The 20,153-nt window shown below is 50.2% G+C and overlaps 2 long non-coding RNA genes across 2 annotated transcripts; one reads left to right on the top strand and one right to left on the bottom strand.

The window, feature by feature from the left end:
• Positions 1–65: 65 nt before the first annotated feature.
• LOC118234841 lies at positions 66–423 on the bottom strand. Its single transcript, XR_004766734.1, has 2 exons — positions 343–423; positions 66–311 (listed from the first exon to the last, which is right to left on the bottom strand). It is a non-coding gene; the product is annotated as an uncharacterized LOC118234841 (long non-coding RNA).
• LOC118234837 lies at positions 310–1,643 on the top strand. Its single transcript, XR_004766733.1, has 2 exons — positions 310–815; positions 983–1,643. It is a non-coding gene; the product is annotated as an uncharacterized LOC118234837 (long non-coding RNA).
• The last annotated feature ends 18,510 nt before the right edge of the window (positions 1,644–20,153 follow it).

The following is a 20,153-nucleotide window of genomic DNA, read 5'->3' as shown; positions in this document are numbered from 1 at the left end:
CCAGATGGATGCTGTCCTATTTTACTTTGGCCAAATGCCTCTTAGTTTGGTGTTTATTTTTTGTATTTGTATTTTTCTCTGTGTTCCTGCAGCTTGTGTGAGTCTCTCGGCTCGTCTCTGTGTTCCTGGGTCTGTTGACACGGGATGGTGCAGGTTTCACACTCAGTTAGGGAAACGTAATCATTGTATATATTTCATATCATACACACAGGAATCAAGAGCTGCCAAAAATCCTTATGCACTGGAAACGGTCTTTAATTCTAACGTGAACTGATCCACTCTGATCCGTATGCAAAAACCAGGCTGTTCACCTGACTGTTGGGGCAGTACCAGGCTGTTCACCTGACTGTTGGGGCAGTACCAGGCTGTTCACCTGACTGTTGGGGCAGTACCAGGCTGTTCAGCTGACTGTTGGGGCGGTACCAGGAGCACGGCCGCCTGGGTAATTGGGTTTTGGGCTGAGGTCAGACGTCTGACAGGGGGCCTGGTCAATGGGCTCTTTTGAAATGCACTGCTGCTGTGGGGGGTGTAGAGGGGCGGGGCTGAGTGATTGAAATGACTGACAGGACCCTGGTTACCATAGAGAAGATGAAACACCCCCCCCTTTTGAGCCCCAGAGCAGCAGTGTGTCGGAGAGATAAGGCTGTCTGCTATTCCAGCCCTGACAACAGGCCACGCCCCCTGGCTCCCATGGCGATAGGGAGGCCCCTCTTGAGCGTGTGGTAGATGGAATTTCAAATCTTCACAAAGTGAAATTGTGCTTTTAAAAAGATCTCTTTTTTTATTAATAGAGGGGCCCTGGTTCTGGGCAGTAGGTGTGACTGGTAAGGTTTAGTTAAGCTGGGTTTGGGCGGTAGGTGTGACTGGTAGGGTTTAGGAAGCTGGTTTTGGGCAGTAGGTGTGACTGGTCGGGTTTAGTTAAGCTGGGTTTGGGCAGTAGGTGTGACTGGTCGGGTTTAGTTAAGCTGGTTTTGGGCAGTAGCTGTGACTGGTAGGGTTTAGGAAGCTCATTCGGAATATCGCTGTCGCCAGTTTTAAATGGAATTTCACGTCGCTCTTTCTTCGTGGTTAAAGTGCATAGTGATGGTGTCTTAAATTTACTTTAGTAGGTAAAGTAAAGCATCTTGACTCAGCTCTGTGAGATAAACTAATAATAGTCCTTGAGTACGGTGGCTGGTCATGGGTGTCTGAGTGTCGTTGGTCCTGTGAACGCTCCCTGGCTTCTCCCCAGCTCCTGAGTTGGCAGAGTTATGCTGTATTAATCGACTGTATTAATCAGTTAGAAACATATATAAAGTAGCATGTGGCTGTGGACTGAACCAGTATTCAGATATTTAACAGTGAGCATGACTTCAGTGGTAATTAGTCTCGTCAGCATTGATTCAGTTAAGCGAGTATTGTGATCAGTAGCGTGAACATCGCTGCCAGTGCCTTTGCACACAGGTGCAGAACAGGAGGTCGGAAACAGATCTCTACACAAGTGCCTTCTCTCGTTTTTGTACGTACACACGAGTGACTGTAAGATCCAAGATTATTTGACTGTGTCCATGTGCATTTCCACATTTTTCATGGTGTAATAATTTTAAGGACTATACCCAGAACGGCTCTTTTTAAATCTCAATAAACATTTTGTGAAGTCCTGGTGTGATTTTATTCTGTTATTTTTGTTCCCACAAACGATCGTTTGGTGAAGAGTTGTTTTGAAACTGTCCTGTAGGTGGAGCCGGTGTTCTTCCTGCAGCCCTGTGTATGTTTTAGACCGGAGGACAGGCAGGGGGCCCTGCCTTCAGGATCAGATATTGATATGGTATCAGAAATATGCCCTATATGAAGCTGTTATGTGTGTGTGCATGTGTGTGTGAAAAGTTCTCCACTCACCTCTTTCTCCTTTCTCAGTCTGCTTTGTGTTAACCTGCTGACACACACACCACATACAAGAACCCCCCCCCCACACACACACCCACACACACATACACGCACACACTCACATACACACACACACACCCTCACGTACACACACACACACTCACACACACACACATACACGCACACACACTCACATACATGCACACACACTCACATACACACACACACCCTCACGTACACACACACACACACACACACCCACACTCACACACACACCCTCACCCTCACGTACACACACATACACACACACTCACATACACACACACGCAAACACTCTCACGCACACACCCTCACGTACACACACATACACACACACTCACATACACACACACACACACACTCTCACGCACACACCCATATGCAGACACACACACACACTCACGCACACACCCATATGCAGACACACACACACAAATACAGCACCTTAAAATCTCACCCCAGTTGAGTCTTCCTGGGGCGGGTTTGATGGCAGGGGTGCAGGGTCCTCACAAGTCCTTAAAAACCCCGCCTCTACCGCCCTAAATGACCTCTCTCTCATCTCTGAGATGAACCCTGACTCACATCAAACTGGTGCATCACTGCATCATCACTGGAAAGTTATGGGAGATATAATATAATATCTGATGGGAGTGGGGACCCTGCCTGGAGATGAAATGACCCAGTTCTGCGGGGCTGGGTTGGGTGCTGGGTTGTTTTTACAGAAGGTGTTGTTTTCGCGGCGCTATCTTGGCGACACTGTTGCATGCTGAGTGATTATTTTCAGTGCGTTCGGGCTCCTTATCTCTCTCTTTCCCGGCAGTGGGACATTCTGCTATCAGCACTGAGTTTACATCAGTATTTACTGTGTGAGTCTGAGGATGCTGTGCATTTAAAGGGCTGCCTGTGTCCTCAGAACCAGTCCTGTGTCCTTAGAACCAGCCCTGTGTCCTTAGAACCAGTCCTGTGTCCTCAGAACCAGCACTGTGTCCTCAGAACCAGCCCTATACCCTCAGAACCAGCCCTGGACCCTCAGAACCAGCCGTGTGTCCTTAGAACCAGTCCTATACCCTCAGAACCAGCCCTGGACCCTCAGAACCACCCCTGTGTCCTTAGAACCAGTCCTATACCCTCAGAACCAGCCCTGGACCCTCAGAACCACACCTGTGTCCTTAGAACCAGTCCTATACCCTCATAACTAGTCCTGTGTCCTTAGAACCAGTCATATACCCTCAGAACCAGCCCTATACCCTCAAAACCACCCCTGTGTCCTTAGAACCAGTCCTGTACCCTCAGAACTAGCCCTATACCCTCAGAACCAGTCCTGTGTCCTTAGAACCAGCCCTATACCCTCAGAACCAGTCCTGTGTCCTTAGAACCAGCCCTACACCCTCAGAACCAGCCCTGTGTCCTTAGAACCAGTCCTATACCCTCAGAACCAGTCCTGTGTCCTTAGAACCAGCCCTATACCCTCAGAACCAGTCCAGTGTCCTTAGAACCAGCCCTACACCATCAGAACCAGCCCTGGACCCTCAGAACCAGCCCTATACCCTCAGAACCAGCCCTGGACCCTCAGAACCAGTCCTGTGTAAGATCTGGGCTCGGCTGTTTAGGTCTGTTTGAATCGGCGCTCCTCGACCCTGTGCAGCCTGACTGGGCGTGTGGTGGACTCGCCAGCCGCCATGGCGACCGCAGCACAAGCGGGGGCCTGACTGGGTGACTGACTGCAGCGCGAGCCGAAGACGATGGACGGGCTCTGCCCTGCAGGCCTGCCGAAGACGATGGACGGGCTCTGCCCTGCAGGCGTGACAGAGGTGAGGTGCAGATGGGAGAAAACGTGCAGAAACGGGCTTTGCAGCATCTGGTGCCGATCGACTGAGGAACTACCAAAACATCTGTCGTATTTCAGGAACTTTGTGGTGAATACATCTGGTCATTTTTGCAAAGCCATTTGAGCCATAAACGCACACTATGAATACTTGGTCAAGCACATGGCCCTAATTAGAAGTCTTTGTGTCATAAACAAAGATCACAGATGCCTTGTGGGGAACAGGATCCTCCGTAATGTCAATGATGGCTGTGGCTCTTCATTCATAAAAACCCAGACAGGCTTTAATAAGGGCCGTGGAATTAGATCTTCCTGATTGTTATTGAAACCAAAAGAATCAGCCAATCAGTCGTGTAATAATTCCCACTACAATGACCATGATGATGTTATCATAAACCTGGTTCAGCTCTACAGTGGGAAAGGGCTGCTCTCTTTCTTTCTATCCTTCCCCTCCTGCTCTCTCTCTCTCTCTCTCCTTCCCCTCCTGCTCTCTCTCTCTCTCTCTCTCTCTCTCTCCTTCCCCTCCTGCTCTCTCTCTCTTACTCTCTCTTCCTCTTTCCCCCTCTCCCTCTTTCTCTCTCCCTCTCTCTCACCATTGACTGGCCAGACTCATTAAACAATGAACAAGGGGGAAGCCGCACACGCACACACACACACACACACACACACACACACACACACACGCATACACACGCATACACACACACACACACACACATACGCACACACACACACACACATCGGCAGACTGACTAAGCTCTAGGGCACCCAAACACACACTGACTAAGCATTATAGAGGAGGTCATGTTACAGCACCCACCCTACACCCCCCCCCCCACACTCCCTGTGACTTACACTACATTTAACACACTGAAGCCATTCTCTCTGATTTTTAGCACACTGCTGCTACACTCTCTGCTTGTTAACACACTGATGCTACACTCTCCACAGTGTCAGGGCTGCTACAGTTGTCATGTTTTCTATGTTGTCTTCTTCACGAATGCTGCTAACATACTGTACATCTGCTCCTGTCCTCTGGTCTTATTTTTAGTGGAAGACCGGAAATGCCGCCCACTTTAAGGCAGCGAGCAGCCTGGAAAAAGGCTGTGTAATATTAGCATAATGGGTGAAGCGCTGTATGAGCAGGGTAACCAGGGTAACCTGTCATAATGCGAGTGCAGTGTTGCTCATCTTAGCATTTCTGTCCCAGAACGGGTGAGACTCTGCCTCCAAACCTGCCCCCCCCCACCGAGAGAGACGGTGTAATAGATTAATCAGGAGCCTGCCGGCCCCCCGGACGTGCTCCCCTGCCGCCCCCCCCCCAGACGCACCGGGATGATGCTGAGGGAGCGGCTCCCTCTCATCCGCAGAGTAATTACAGCCCCCCCCCCCCCCAGGGCCCCTGCCAACCCCCGTCACCCCGCCCCACCCCGCCGACACACACCTGTGAGTTTGGCCTGTGAGCTACACACCTGTGAGTCTGGCCTGTGAGCTACACACCTGTGAGTCTGGCCTGTGAGCTACACACCTGTGAGTTTGGCCTGTGAGCTACACACCTGTGAGTTTGGCCTGTGAGCTACACACCTGTGAGTTTGGCCTGTGAGCTACACACCTGTGAGTTTGGCCTGTGAGCTACACACCTGTGAGTTTGGCCTGTGAGCTACACACCTGTGAGTTTGGCCTGTGAGCTACACACCTGTGAGTTTGGCCTGTGAGCTACACACCTGTGAGTTTGGTCTGTGAGCTACACACCTGTGAGTTTGGCCTGTGAGCTACACACCTGTGAGTCTGGCCTGTGAGCTACACACCTGTGAGTTTGGTCTGTGAGCTACACACCTGTGAGATTGGTCTGTGAGCTACACACCTGTGAGTTTGGTCTGTGAGCTACACACCTGTGAGATTGGTCTGTGAGCTACACACCTGTGAGTTTGGCCTGTGAGCTACACACCTGTGAGTCTGGCCTGTGAGCTACACACCTGTGAGTTTGGTCTGTGAGCTACACACCTGTGAGATTGGTCTGTGAGCTACACACCTGTGAGTTTGGCCTGTGAGTGCTCCCTGTTTTATCCTCACGTTTAGCTCTCAGTAAAGGTGTCCTGGGGAGAGGACGTTCCAGCTGATAACACCCCATCTAAGAACACAAGCCCGGGAATCACCTTCCCAACCCGAAGAGGACAAACGCACTTCAGAACATTTTTATAAAATGAAAAATAAAATGAAATTCTTTTTTCACTGCTTTTTTTTTTGTCTGTTTCTTTTTTCTTTTTGCAGTTCGACTGAAAGGAGTCTTGGTAGTAAAGCAGTAATGGGTTAGGGTTAGGGTTAAGCAGTATTGGGTTAGGGTTAGGGTTAAGCAGTATTGGGTTAGGGTTAGGGTTAAGCAGTGTTGGGTTAGGGTTTAGATTAAGCAGTGTTGGGTTAGGGTTAAGCGGTATTGGGATAGGGTTAGGGTTAAGCAGTGTTGGGTTAGGGTTAGGGTTAAGCAGTGTTGGGTTAGGGTTAGGGTTAAGCGGTATTGGGTTAGGGTTAAGCAGTATTGGGTTAGGGTTAGGGTTAAGCAGTATTGGGTTTGGGTTAGGGTTAGGGTTAAGCAGTATTGGGTTAGGGTTAGGTTTAAGCAGTGTTGGGTTAGGGTTAAGCAGTATTGGGTTAGGGTTAGGGTTAAGCAGTGTTGGGTTAGGGTTAGGGTTAAGCAGTGTTGGGTTAGGGTTAGGGTTAAGCAGTGTTGGGTTAGGGTTAGGGTTAAGCAGTATTGGGTTAGGGTTAGGGTTAAGCAGTGTTGGGTTAGGGTTAGGGTTAAGCAGTATCGGGTTTACGATGTGCCTCCATCCTCTGAGCTGCAGAGGGCAGAAGCTGCTGCAACAGGAAGCAGAATTCTCCGGAGAGACTCGGTCTGGCAGGAAGTACTGATGGTGGTTTAATTTCATTTAACACCAGCATAACTCAACATTCAGCTCAGCTCGCCTGTTTATTTAGCATGCTGAATTATTATTATTATTATTTTTTTTAACCTGTAGTTCTTTATTGCTACGGTTTAGGGGGGAAATGCATGAATAAGATACGAAAAAAATCATTCTGTAGCAAGTTCATCCCATCAGATGGAGTTGCTGCTGGCTGGCTAACATCCTGGTTGCATCGCTCAAATTTTATGGGGAAACTGTCGTCTCTGTTTTGGATTTTCAATTTTTCAAATACCAGCGTGGAGTGGATCTGGGCTCTGTGTGTGTGCAAGTGTGTATGCGTGTTCATGTGAGTATGTTTGTGTGTGTGTTAGTGCAGTATGTTGCAGCGGGTGTGTGTACGTGTTCATGTGAGTATGTTTGTGTGTGTGTTAGTGCAGTATGTTGCAGCGGGTGTGTATGCGTGTTCATGTGAGTATGTTTGTGTGTGTGTTAGTGCAGTATATTAGCAGCGGGTGTGTATGCGTGTTCATGTGAGTATGTTTGTGTGTGTGTTAGTGCAGTATATTAGCAGTGGGCGTGTATGCGTGTTCATGTGAGTATGTTTGTGTGTGTGTTAGTGCAGTATATTGCAGCAGGCTAGTAAATATTACAGCAGGGCAGCACATGGGCACAGCTCTGATAGTAAAAAGTGGACTTTTCATTGAGAAATTCAGACTCCAGCCGGTCAGCAGGATGCAGTTAGAGACGATGATGTCATCGCATGCAGTCCTCACACAGGAAGTACTTCTCCCACTTGTCTGGTGAGCTGCAGCGCTAGCATGGGCTGGCTGCTCAGAGCCACAAACCCCAAAAATCTCCTGATTAGAGGAACGGGATCTTAAAGAGGCTACCTTCGCACCCCCCCCCCACCGTGCTGCCCCAGTCATGCCCCCCCAAACCTTCCCCCCCCTCCCCCGCCCTGCTGCCCCCTGTCATGCCCCCCCCCCCCCCGCCCTGCTGCCCCTCTCATGCCCCCCCCCCCTCGCCCTGCTGCCCCTCTCATGCCCCCCCCCCCCCCCCCCCCGCCCTGCTGCCCCTGTGGTGCTGCTCGCTGGCTAATGCTGTTATATAACCACACAGCTCCACAGGATGAGGGCCAGAGAGAAGCTGCTCCATTATGTAAGGCTGTTAGGATCAGACTGCCACTGAGGAGAGGGGGGTGTGTGTGTATCTGTGCATGTCTGTGTGTGTGTGTGTGTGTGTGTGTGTGTATGTGTGTCTGTGTGCGTGTGGGTGTGTGTGTGTGTGTGTGTGTGTTTTCAAACAGAAGAACTTCTAACTGGTGCCTCTGTGCAACACGGCACCAGTTTTGGGGCAAAAGCTGAAGTTTTACTCTATTTACAGGGCGGGACAAGTGGAAACACTTCAGCAGTTTCCCGGGGAAATGCATCACAAACAAAAACCAAACTATCGGGTGAAATAAAAAGAATTTTTGTTTTGGAAATACATTTTCATTTTAAAGAGGTCATCAGTCAGAATTTTTATTGGTGTCAGATGCATATTTTTTTCCCTGGTCTGGCCTGTGCCAACTGAGCCCATGGTTCACAGTGTCAACCTGATCAGGAAGGAGGCTTTACTGCAGAACAGCGCCCCCTCTGGCTGATCAGAGACCTTCGATCTGTCAGCACTGGCTGCACGCGCACACACACCCCCAAACACACACACACACAAACGCACACCCGCACACACATGCAAACACACAAACATGCATGCACCCCACAAACACACACACACACATATGTACACACACCTCACCAACCCATGCATGCACCCCACAAACACACACACACATATGTACACACACCTCACCAACCCATCCGACACACACACACATAACCCATAATCGGTTGGTTGTGTGTGTGTGTGACTGATTCTGCGCTGCTGATTCTGAAATTCTCTGGGTTCTGACGGTGGCATCTGTGGAACCCAGAAGTGCTGAACCACCATGGCAGGACCGCCCTGTGGAGGTCCTGTAAGAAACTCGGCCCCTCAGACCCCCTCCCCCCCTCATACCCTACCCCCCCCTCCAGACCCCCCCCCCCCACCGCTCAGAACCCCTCCACCCCTCATACCCTACCCCCCCTCAGACCCCCACCCCTCATACCTTACCCCCCCTCATACCCCCCCTCATACCCTACCCCCCCCTCCAGACACCCCCCCCCACAGCTCAGAACCCCTCCACCCCTCATACCCTACCCCCCCTCAGACCCCCACCCCTCATACCTTACCCCCCCTCAGACCCCCACCCCTCATACCCTACCCCCCCCAGACCCCCCGCCCCCCCCCCCCACCGCTCAGAGCCCCTCCACCCCTCACGCGCCCCCCCGCACTGCACTGAGACACTGTAAGTACTGAGTACTGCTGTACAGCCATGGGGGGGCTGTCAGCCCACCACGCCCCAGGAACAGAGAGAGAGAGAGGGGGAGGGAGAGGATGAGAGGTATAGAAGAAGAGAGGGGGAGTGAGAGAGTAGATGAGAGAGAGTAAGAGAGAAGGAGAGGGATTGAGGGAATGAGAGAGACAAGGAGTGGAGAGAAAGGGAGAGAAAGAGAGAGGTAGAGGGAGAGAGGGAGAGAAAGAGAGAGGTAGAGGGAGAGAGGGAGAGAAAGAGAGAGGTAGAGGGAGAGAGGGAGAGAAAGAGAGAGGTAGAGGGAGAGAGGGAGAGAAAGAGAGTGGTAGAGGGAGGGAGGGTAAACTGGCTCCCGTGTTGCATTAACCAGGAAGATCAGCAGCTGATGTTCTCGCTGTAATTTGAGTTGTGGAGAAAAAATTGAAAATTAGAAATGAAAGGACACCAAACCAGTCAGCCCAGGAAAACAGGTTTTCTTTTGGTGTGGTGTAATTAATGCTACACCCCCCCCCCCCCCACCATGGCTTTGTTAGAAGCAGCACAAATAGCCATCCCCTCCTTCAGAGTCTGCGCTGGATTCCTCTGTTCACTTCAGCGCAGGACAGACCTGCTCAAACCTCCCCCAGGAGTGATATTTCAGCCTCCTGAAAAGCGCTGGAAGATTTTTTTTTCTTTTTAAATTCATTTTTTCTCATTTTTTCCTGGCTGTGAGGGAAGATTTGGCAAAATCCAACCCCCTCAAAAATAACCAAGTGAATTCATGTAAAGCCCCCCCTCCCCCCCCCCTCCCCGGAGCTGGGCCTGATTGAATAGGAGCCTTTTTTATGGTTAAACCCAGTAACAGGCCCCAGGAGGGCTATGCATTGTACTACCATTAGTACTGTGCTAAGTGATTTAAACTCGCCGGGAGCCCCCAGGGCATGCTGGGAGATGGGCCTCAGTTAGTTGGAAGTGGCTCTGGAATCAGCTGACGACAGCATATACCCCCCCCCACGGTCCCACCCCCCCGTCTCTATGAATCACAAAACTGTCCGCTAACAAGCCGGTGGGTGTGGCCAGTGCAGCCGGCGTGCCCATCCCGGTACTCCATCCATTTAACCGTAAAACAGGTCCTTAATTGCTTAATTGGATCGGTTAACGAGGTTTTGCTGCCGTGATGCTTTCAAGGAGCTGCGTGCTGGAGACAGGAAGGAAGCAGAGAGAGGACAAACATGGTGGCCGGTATAGATGCGGTGGGAATCTCCCTGGCAACGGGCGAGTGTTTTAAACACTTTTACTCGAGAGAAGAGATAAGAGGTGTCTCTGTGTGCGTCTTTTGCATCCTGGTTTCATGCAAATTTACATGTGAAATATGCATTACGTGTGTGACCAGTGAGCATCGGGGTACACTGTGTGCTTAAGAATATGGGCTCAATAAAGTCAGCCAAAGGCCGCGGTTCTGAACAGCACATGTTGTTCTCCAGCCATCTGTAATCACAGATCAGCTCTCTCCTGTCCGGCTAACTCACTTTATTGTAACAGTAGCAGCCAGCTAATGCACTGCCTGTGAAATTAAGCTGACAGAAATGAGAATAAAACGCTTTAGAATTAACAGATCCTAAAAGTGGGCCCAGGTTGTTGTGTTGTCATGTGACTGATCACCTAGCAACACCCAGGATGTGTCGATATTCCCCGTGTGTCCTGGTCCTCAGTGCCACGTTGCTTTTACAGATTTCCGCAGACCAGCCTTCCCAGCAGAATTGCTTTGATGGGTGAAAATGCTGAACTCGGACTTTTTATTGCCTTTGAGTTGAGGAGGTTGAAATTGTGTAACAAAAAGAAAACTCTGCAAGTGCATATTTTTCCAGACCAGCTTCACATCATAAACTAGGACTCAGGAGGAACCTTCGGCCACTGGAAGTGTTGCTAAGGAACGGTGTCGGGACTGTCAGACAGGTCTTTAGTAGCCAGCTGCGGTTCTGGTGGTACTGAACTGAATCAGCTCTGAGGCCCCGGGTCCAGTGGTACTGAACTGAATCAGCTGTGAGGCCCCGGGTCCAGTGGTACTGAATCAGCTGTGAGAGTGAGAGAGCTCAAACACAGCAGACACGGCTCGTTTGAGCCATACAGAAACGATCATATCTGTTTGCCTGCAAGGGGTTTAGCACAAGCCAGACACCCACAATGCACTGAGAGACCTCCAGGTCACGTTAGAAACCCTCCTCACTGTCTTTACATGGAGACAGAAGCGCGTGCATGTCCAGCCTGAAAGAAGGTCCTTTCTTAACCCTTTCTTAACCCTGGACTGAGTTACACTTAACTCCACTGAATGAGCAGAAACAAAACGACTTTACACCGTGAAAGACACTGTTCTGCAGTGTGAGACGCTAGTGCTGCAGCTCTAGAGAGCAGCGCATCAGGAACATTGCTTCAGGGTTCAGACTTCTGCCTGCTAGTAAAGATGGTTTAAGTTGTGGTGTTAATAAAGATGGTGTAAGTTGTGGTGTGAGTACAGATGGTGTAAATTGTGGCGTGAGTAAAGATGGTATAAGTTGCTAGTGTGAGTAAAGATGGTGTATGTTGCTGGTGTGAGTAAAGATGGTGTAATTTGCTGGTGTTAGTAAAGATGGTGTAAGTTGTGGTGTGAGTACAGATGGTGTAAATTGTGGTGTGAGTAAAGATGGTATAAGTTGCTAGTGTGAGTAAAGATGGTGTAATTTGCTGGTGTTAGTAAAGATGGTGTAAGTTGTGGTGGGGGTGTAAAGTAGGCCTGCTTTGGTTGATGTAAGTGAGCATGCCTCTACCCAGAATGCCTTGCTGAGATGTTGGCATGGTGATCCAGGAGGCAGAAGGGTCCCCATCTGTTAAAGTGGGCTCATGGTGGGCCGACAGTTCTCTGTGAATCACAAGATCTGCAGCCACAGAAGAGCTCGCGATGGCAGTCAGGGCTGCAGTTCTGCTCGGGTTTTATGAATGGAGATATTTTTTTAATGGCTTTAACGCAGCAAGGCCGCTCACCTTTCAGTGCGCAGGACGGGGCACCGACGGGGGGGGGGGGAGGGGTCGGGGGGGGCTTACGTGCTTTTTATTATCCCCCCCCTCTCAGTGTGGCTGCAGAGGGTGGGGGGTCTGAGCTGCATGAGAGAGGCAGCAAATGTGAGCATGAGCTGGGGGGGGGGGGGGCAGGGGGGTCTGTGGGGTGACCCCCCCCCCCCCCTCCCCGGCGGTCCAGGAAGTGCACGCTGGCTCTGTGTCTCTCTCACCCTGTGTGTGTGTGTGTGTGTGCGTGTGTGTGTGCGTGCATGTGTGAGTGTGTGAGTATACCCATGATGAATGCCTCTCTTACAGGTCTCAGGTGTTAGTTGCTGCACTGAACAGGGAAATTCTCCTGTGTGCACACTTACCTCCCGCTGCACCCAGCTGTCAATCACACACTGCTGGGGCACACTGATGACACTGCAGCCCCCCCCCCCCCCCCCCCCCCCCCACCGCCCCCCAACTAACACCGGAAAACCCTCTTCCTCTAGCATCGCAGCTTGAAACTCCAAACAATAGCTGCTCCAGTGTACCAAGGCGCACTGCTTCAAAGCACGCTTTTTCTGCCGCCAGGCTTTCTCCCCGCGGACAGAGGTTACCGCGCGAGACCCAGCGCCTGAAAGAGGGGCAGAGCCGCCCGCCTCCTGGGCCCTGCCGAATGCCGCGGCTTGGAATTTTCGGAATGTTCCATGACGTCATCTGACAGTCGCTGTTGTTGATATGGAGGCGGGGATTTCAACGAGGGGAGAGAGATGACACCACTAGCAGCCAATAGACTCCACCGCACGCCCTCGCCTCATGAATAATTAACCAGATGCAAAAGAGGAGAGGGCCGGGCCAATGGGAGGTCGGGAAAGGGGGCGGGGCCCCCGGGGCGTCTCGTGCGGGGTGGTGCGGCGCGGAGTGTTTGCGTAGCGCGAGACGGTGTTTTTGTTGTGCTGATCAGCTGAATGTGGGATCGCAGTTGCACTTTGACAGGGAAGAGGGAAAGCCCCCCGACCGTCCCGATCTGCCTCCCAGCGGCGCTGCGAGCGAAGGAGCCGCGCACACCGTCACATTCCCGGGGAGATGCGCTCCGCCGCCGGTCTCCCACTATGGGATAAATGGCTGCAGTTCTCTCCACACTGTCAGGTAGCTAATTTGGCGCTATTGCATGCTCGTATATTTTTAGTATGACTTGTTTTAAGTGTGATATCGTTGACTCGTCTGAGAGTGAAAGGGGGAAACGTACGGCAGAAGGGGGTGGTACGATATAAAATGAGATATGGTACGGTAGAATAGGCTAAGGTGAAGTTCAGGCGGGTTTGGCACGCAATGTTAATGTCCATGTTTAACACCCCAGTTTAGGCTACTAAGATAAACAGAGCTTGTAACCAACATGAGAAAACTGTCTATTAATTTGCATTAACTGTAGTATTTTATTTTGTAGAAAATCAAATGGTAGGTTATGCTATGTCCTGTCGCGTTAAGTGCAGCTACGTCTTTTTCAGCGTGGGATAGGCTGTTTTCTTTATGCAGCTAACTGGCTGCTATGTTAAATCTTACATCGCGATTTAACAGAAATCTGTTAGTATGCTGCTGTTGTATGAATTATGAAGTGCAGCAATGTTTCTGCTGTTGTCCTTTATTAAAAACGTGGTGTGAGATAGCCGTAGCAAGCTAGTTAGCTGGCTATCGCTATTGCCTTTAGCGACTGTCATAGATTTGCAAATTAATCTACGCTAGTTACTGTCCCGGGTTACTGTACTGTGCCGTGTTGTTCTATGAAGCAAACAGCCTGCTTGCGGCGCCTGTGATTTTATTGTACCTGTACAGGATATATTTTATTCCTGTTAGGTAAACTATTCGTTAAGCAACAGTGCGTAGCCTACTGTAGGCTATCATACCAAAAATCGCACGATACGCTGCCCGGAGTCACTGCAAGGATAACCCCGCGATTGTGATGATTAATAGGCTGTTATGTCAATTTACCGGCGGCAATAAAGAATATTAACGGAAAACGACTCTGTCTCTGGACACGCGCGGAACACCGCGTCCTGGAAATGCCCGTTTTGACCAATTCTTGCAAGTGGTAGGGAGGGAAAAAATGAATTAATTTGGCGACCCTATCGCAGTTTTGAGAGCGGTTATTTAGTAGACAGTATTTTTTTCTGTTTTAATTGTCCTATGTCCGGTTTCGTTTTTAGATTAAACATTTTCCCGCACGGAAAGTGCAATAGGCTAATTTGACACAATAGCTGTATTTCACACAGCAAACGTCGGTTAATATCATTACGTTAGGCTTGTCACTGCTGTACAATACAGCGGAAATGTCAGAGATACCATATTAGTTTTATCAACGGTTTAGTTTACTACGTTGTGCTTGGCGTACTGTAGGCAGACCGCTAGATCGCTACAGTATATCATTGCGTCGCCGACGGCAAACGAAGAGCGGTTCTACTGCATTTTACGGCATTTTCAAGGTACAGCTGCCAATTTCCAAGGAGCTTTCTGTGTACAGTCATGCGTCCCATTTAGCGGAATCTCTTACAGCATGAAAATCCAATGGGGACGCTTGCTAGGCTACCTGTGTGTGAGCGAAATTACCCGGGAGAAGAACGGCTATGTGTCTGCTTGCTTTTGTTGTACCACCTGAAATCTGTACAGTCGAGCGGTCACATATGTCGCCTGGGACAAATGGGCTTTAACCTGTTTTACTTTCCATTGTTACTATTTGTTTTTGCAAGCCTTCCTTTGTTGGCACTGATATCTAGAGTATGTGTTATAAATGCGTGTAGCCATAGTTTATTTATTTATTTATTTATTTATTTATTTATTGTGCTGTGTTAAATGGGACCTTGTTAACGGTAAAGTGCACGGCATCATCGATCGGCGATGTGCCGTTCTGTGGCACTTCTCCGCTCCAGTACAGCCGCATGGCTGGGACCCTCCACCATCCGCACAGCCAGACCTCTTGATTAAGGCTCGGGGTATTTCAGGACAGAGACGAGCCACGGTGCGTGTAAATGGAACATGCCGATTCTGAAAATATTGGTGATGTAATGTTAGCGAGACACCAGTGACTAGATGTTCGGGCGTGAAGCCTTTGTGTACTGTGTACACCCAGTTCTTCTGTGTTATGCGTATGAGTAGTTATATTGCTTTTTAAAAATTATTATAGCCTATCTATATATATGTTTTTTGGATTCTGCTGCTTGCGAACACTGTATGACCCCAAATGACGCCACCCCTTCCAAAAAGGGAAGAAAATCGCAATGTGTGAGAACACTGCATTTCAGAACTAATGTTATTGGAGAAACGATGTTATATTACCTCAGTGAACACGGAAAACACATAAATCTGTGATATGCTGTGTGGAGGGTTTGAGCAACGCTGATTTTGGTACGTCTGATTGTCTGAACGATTGCGCTCGAATTAGATTTTAGGCTGGTTTTGTAATAGGTTCAGATTTTTTGATTTACTAACAGGACGCAGTTATGGTGGCGCGACCACCTTCAAAAAATGTTCCCACCCGAAAAAGAAGAGATAATTCAATGTGACGATTTATATTTCATTTCACCTTTATTTTAACCAGGTCGTCTGGGAACTGGCTTCTCATTTTCTGTGAATCACGGGGAATGTTACCCCTGTTATAAACTGGCTGTGTGGTTCCTGTCTGTGGTGTTGTGCATACAATGGGGCTTTTATGACACTGCGGGATTGTAGCGTTCTATAGCAGGACGGTACATGTCACATGCAACAAACGACACCCTGTGTCATATCGGCACTCAATTAACATTTACCCTAATAATCGTACTTCTTTGGCTAGCTGACATATTATTATTCATTATAATATGTCAGCTATTATTGTTATAATATTTATTTTTTCACTTCACAAAAATTTACGGATTGCACTTGCAATAGGTAGGTTTTACGTTAGGCCTGCAACTGGCACGTTTTAACAGGCAACACACAGTCAGTGAAGTGTTTCTTCTCTCTCTCTCTAGTGAAAATGTGTTTTGAGGGGAATGTTGTGAATGTGTTAATATTTGCATGAAACACTGAGGCACGTTTGGCTGCTTGTTAACCACGGCGCCATTCTGCTTTTTTCAAACCGATCTTGTTCCATTTGTTCCACGCCGTCCTGGCTCGCGGGCTGCTGTTTAACTGACCGTTTCCGTCGGTGTACTCACAGCATTTAAAACCAGAGCCCCGCGTGCCGCGCTATCAGATTCCCCTCGTGCTACATCCTTCAGTGCGCTCTGTGTGTGGCGCTGTGGCAGGGGGACGTGGGAGATTGAGTTTCTCTGTTGTTCTGCATTCTTGCTGATAAAAGCTTGTTTTCGGGCTGTCCCGCCGTACTCCGCCGGGGAGGGCTGGTTTTGGCGCGCGTGTGATTATACGGTTTCGCATGGCCGGTTCACGGCAGGTCCATTAGTGACTGATTGTGAAACTGGAGGCCGGGACCGTTGGGGGAATTCTCCGCTTGAGTCACGGCGGGACGTCGTGGTCAGGATCTGTTTCACAACTTTGAGTAGGTTACTGTACATTACTCCTGTGATGGAATATGTGTGGTGCATTGTGGGTATCGTGTTGGCTCTGTCGCCCTGCTGAACCTGTAGGCGTTTTTTTCTGCTCGGCGAAGTTCTCAGAAAACCTCTGGATGAGGCATCCACATCAGAAATAAGTGCGAGGCCAGGAAGGAAAATGCAGGAAGAAGCAGTGGCTGATGGGAAGAGTTTACACGCTTCCGGGTAAGGCTGTGGAAGCTGGAGGATGTTTATCGGCCAGGAAGCTCAGCTCAGCTCCACATCTCTTGATGGGAGAACTTTGAGTGGAAAAAATATTTGCTGCAGTGTTTTAATTAAAATGAACTTACAACATTTACATTTAGCTTTTGAGTGACTATTTGTGTGTGCCCTTCAGCAGACTGTACTCAGAGGTATGCTTAGCCAGGTATATTCCCCCCCCATCTCTCTTCCCGCCCCCCTCTCTCTCTCTGTCTTTCTCTCTCTCTCGCTATCTCTCTCTCTCTCTCCCTCCCACACAAGCGTGCACACACACGCACACACCCACACACTCTCACACTCACACACCCACACACACTCACATGCACACACACTCACACACACGCACACACTCTCACACACCCACACACACACACCCACGCACACACTCACACACACACACACACTCACACTGCACATTCTTCCCGTCCGTTGTGTTGTGTGTTTAGCCCAGTCAGACCTGGAGCCGCCCGTGTGCGTGTGTGTGTGCGGTGCAGGTCTGTGGTCATGAAGGATAAGGCCGCTACTTTTTATCAGATCAGCACAAAGTGGGGACCTCACAGAGAGCTGCGATTTCTCTCTCCTGCTGCTCGCTGAGGCAGGCAGGTCTGGCTCGCCCCGCAGGCCCAGATCATGCTCTTACTCTTTAAAATATTTTTTAAATGATTTCTTAGAATTGTTGTAAAAATATAAAGGTCCGTCTTACACACCTGTTTTTTTATTATTCTCAATTATGAAGGTCATAAATCTACATGTCCTTCTGCGGATTAAAACTGGCACTACAGCAACACTTAAGGTCTGCTGTTGTTTCTGGTTAGTTTAGTGTTCTATTTATTCTATTTAAACATGTATTAGCAGGGATTTGTCTGAGCAAATAAGTTAATAAAATAAGTGTGTCATTGGCAGGTTGTAGGGGGGTATGGGGGGTTTCATGTTGGCGGGGGGGGTGGTTATAGGGGCAGGTGGTAGGGGTTATGGGGGGGGTTCTTGTTGGGGGGGCTATAGGGGTAGGTAGTAGGGGTTATGGGTGTAGGTGGTAGGGGTGTTTGGGAGGTTCTTGTTGGGGGGGCTATAGGGGTAGGTGGTAGGAGTGTATGTGGGGGTTCTTGTTGGGGGGGGGCTATAGAGGTAGGTAGTAGGGGTTATGGGTGTAGGTGGTAGGGGTGTTTGGGGGGTTCTTGTTCGGGGGGCTATAGGGATAGGCAGTAGGGGGTATGGGGGGGCTATAGGGGTAGGTGGTAGGGGGGTATGGGGGGCTATAGGGGTAGGTTGTAGGAGTGTATGTGGGGGTTCTTGTTGGGGGAGATATAGGGGTAGGTGTTTGGGGTGTATGGGGGAGTTTCATGTTGGCGGGGGGGTTATGGGGCAGGTGGTAGGGGTTATGGGGGGGTTCTTGTTGGGGGGGTGGGCTATAGGAGTAAGTGGTTGGGGTTATGGGTATGGTACCTATGTCCTTCAGAGTAAAGCTCATTTCACGTTGCTGACTGTTCCAGAATAATCAGAACAGGAGACAGGCGTTCACACACCTGTGGGACCAGGGGGGTCCCGTTGAGCTCTGAGCCCCTCCTCCTCCTTAGGTGTGCTGGAAGGCCATGCTGGAGTCTACCTGGCCCTTTGATCTTCTTTTCTACTCAGCCTATAATAAGCAGGTAAACAGATCAGGAGGCTTTGGATGTTACCATAGCGATCAATACGGGGGCTGTGTATTAGTCCCGGGGAGTAGTGTGGGTGTGTGTGTGTGTGTGTGTGAGAATGTGGGTGGGTTTGTGTCTGTGTGTTAGAGACTGTGTATGTGTGTGTGTGCGTGTATGTGTGTGTGTGTGTGTGTGAGAGAGAGAGAGAGAGAGAGAGAGACAGAGGGAGACAGTGCTGACCTTGACTGACTGAGCAAAGTGAGACTGTTCCAGCTCTGTTCCTTTAACCCTGAGGGCAGGGTCCTATCAGCCGTATAATAAATAAATGCTATTAAAAACCTGAAACAAACCGCAGCTCAGGATTTGAGGACCTGCAGGTGAGACTCTCCTCTGTTCGGCCTCTAGGGGGCATCGATCAGAGACGTCAGATCTGTGAAGAGGAACATGCTTCAGACCTGCACAGTGTGGCCTGTGCTTCCTGCCATGTTTGCTTTGTGCAGGGGGGGAGGGGGGAAATCTGTGAGTGATGGGGGCACCCCGATATGATATTGGAGGAGGGGGGTGGGGGTGCTGGCGAGGTGGTACTGAGGTGACTCTTTGTGTCTCTGCTTGCCCACAGTGTCTGAGTTTGGATCCATGTGTGGAGGGGGGCTTTGCCAGTCTGGGGTTTTTGGGGTTCAGGGCAGATGGTCCCAGTGTGTGCGCTCTGAGTTGGGGGGGTGTACGTGCCGAGGCTTGTATTCCTGTGATGATGTTCCGCAGGATGGGGGGGGGGTGGCTTGTTTTGCTCTGGGTGGGAGTGATGATCCCAGTCCCAGTTTTGATTGGCTTGCCTGGGAGCAGTGGGGGGGGGGGGTTGCAGGAGCAGGAACATGTTTAGGGTCTGACTCATCCTTGCCTGTGCAAGTCTTTCACTTCTCCCACACAAGCACCCTACTGTGCCGGGGACCGGTTTCACTGTCGCTCACCGGGGACCGGTTTCACTGTCGCGCACCGGGGACAGGTTTCACTGTCGCTCACCGGGGACCGGTTTCACTGTCACTCACCGGGGACCGGTTTCACTGTCGCACACCGGGGGACAGGTTTCACTGTCGCACACCGGGGACCGGTTTCACTGTCGCGCACTGGGGACCAGCATCACTGCTGCGCACCGGGGACCAGCATCACTGCTGCGCACCGGGGACCAGTTTCACTGTTGCGCACTGGGGACCGGTTTCACTGTTGCGCACCGTGGACCGGTTTCACTGTTGCGCACCGGGGACTGCTTTCACCATTGCGCATGGGCTTGCCTTCAGCAGCAGTGCTCTCTGCGTCCTGGAGAAAGGATGGCATCATGTTGGGCACCATGGTAACGGCCTAAACAGTCCTCTTTGTTGTCTGTTCCGTCCTGGGCTTGTGTGCTCAGCGGTGAGAGAGGGAGTGCTGTGCAAATACACCTACGGCCAGTGCTATCGGAACGCTCTTAAAACGCTCTCACAACACTCACACAACACGCTCTCACAACACTCAACGCTCTCACAACACTCTCACAACGCTCCCTCAACACTCACAACACTCGCACAACGCTCTCACAACACTCACACAACGCTCTTAAAACGCTCTCACAACACTCACACAACACGCTCTCACAACACTCAACGCTCTCACAACACTCTCACAACGCTCCCTCAACACTCACAACACTCGCACAACGCTCTCACAACACTCACACAACGC

This window comes from Anguilla anguilla, chromosome 1, assembly GCF_013347855.1.
Source record: "Anguilla anguilla isolate fAngAng1 chromosome 1, fAngAng1.pri, whole genome shotgun sequence".
NCBI lineage: Eukaryota > Metazoa > Chordata > Actinopteri > Anguilliformes > Anguillidae > Anguilla > Anguilla anguilla.
Note: the sequence above shows the minus strand (reverse complement) of the source record. Positions and strands in the feature narration are given on the sequence as shown.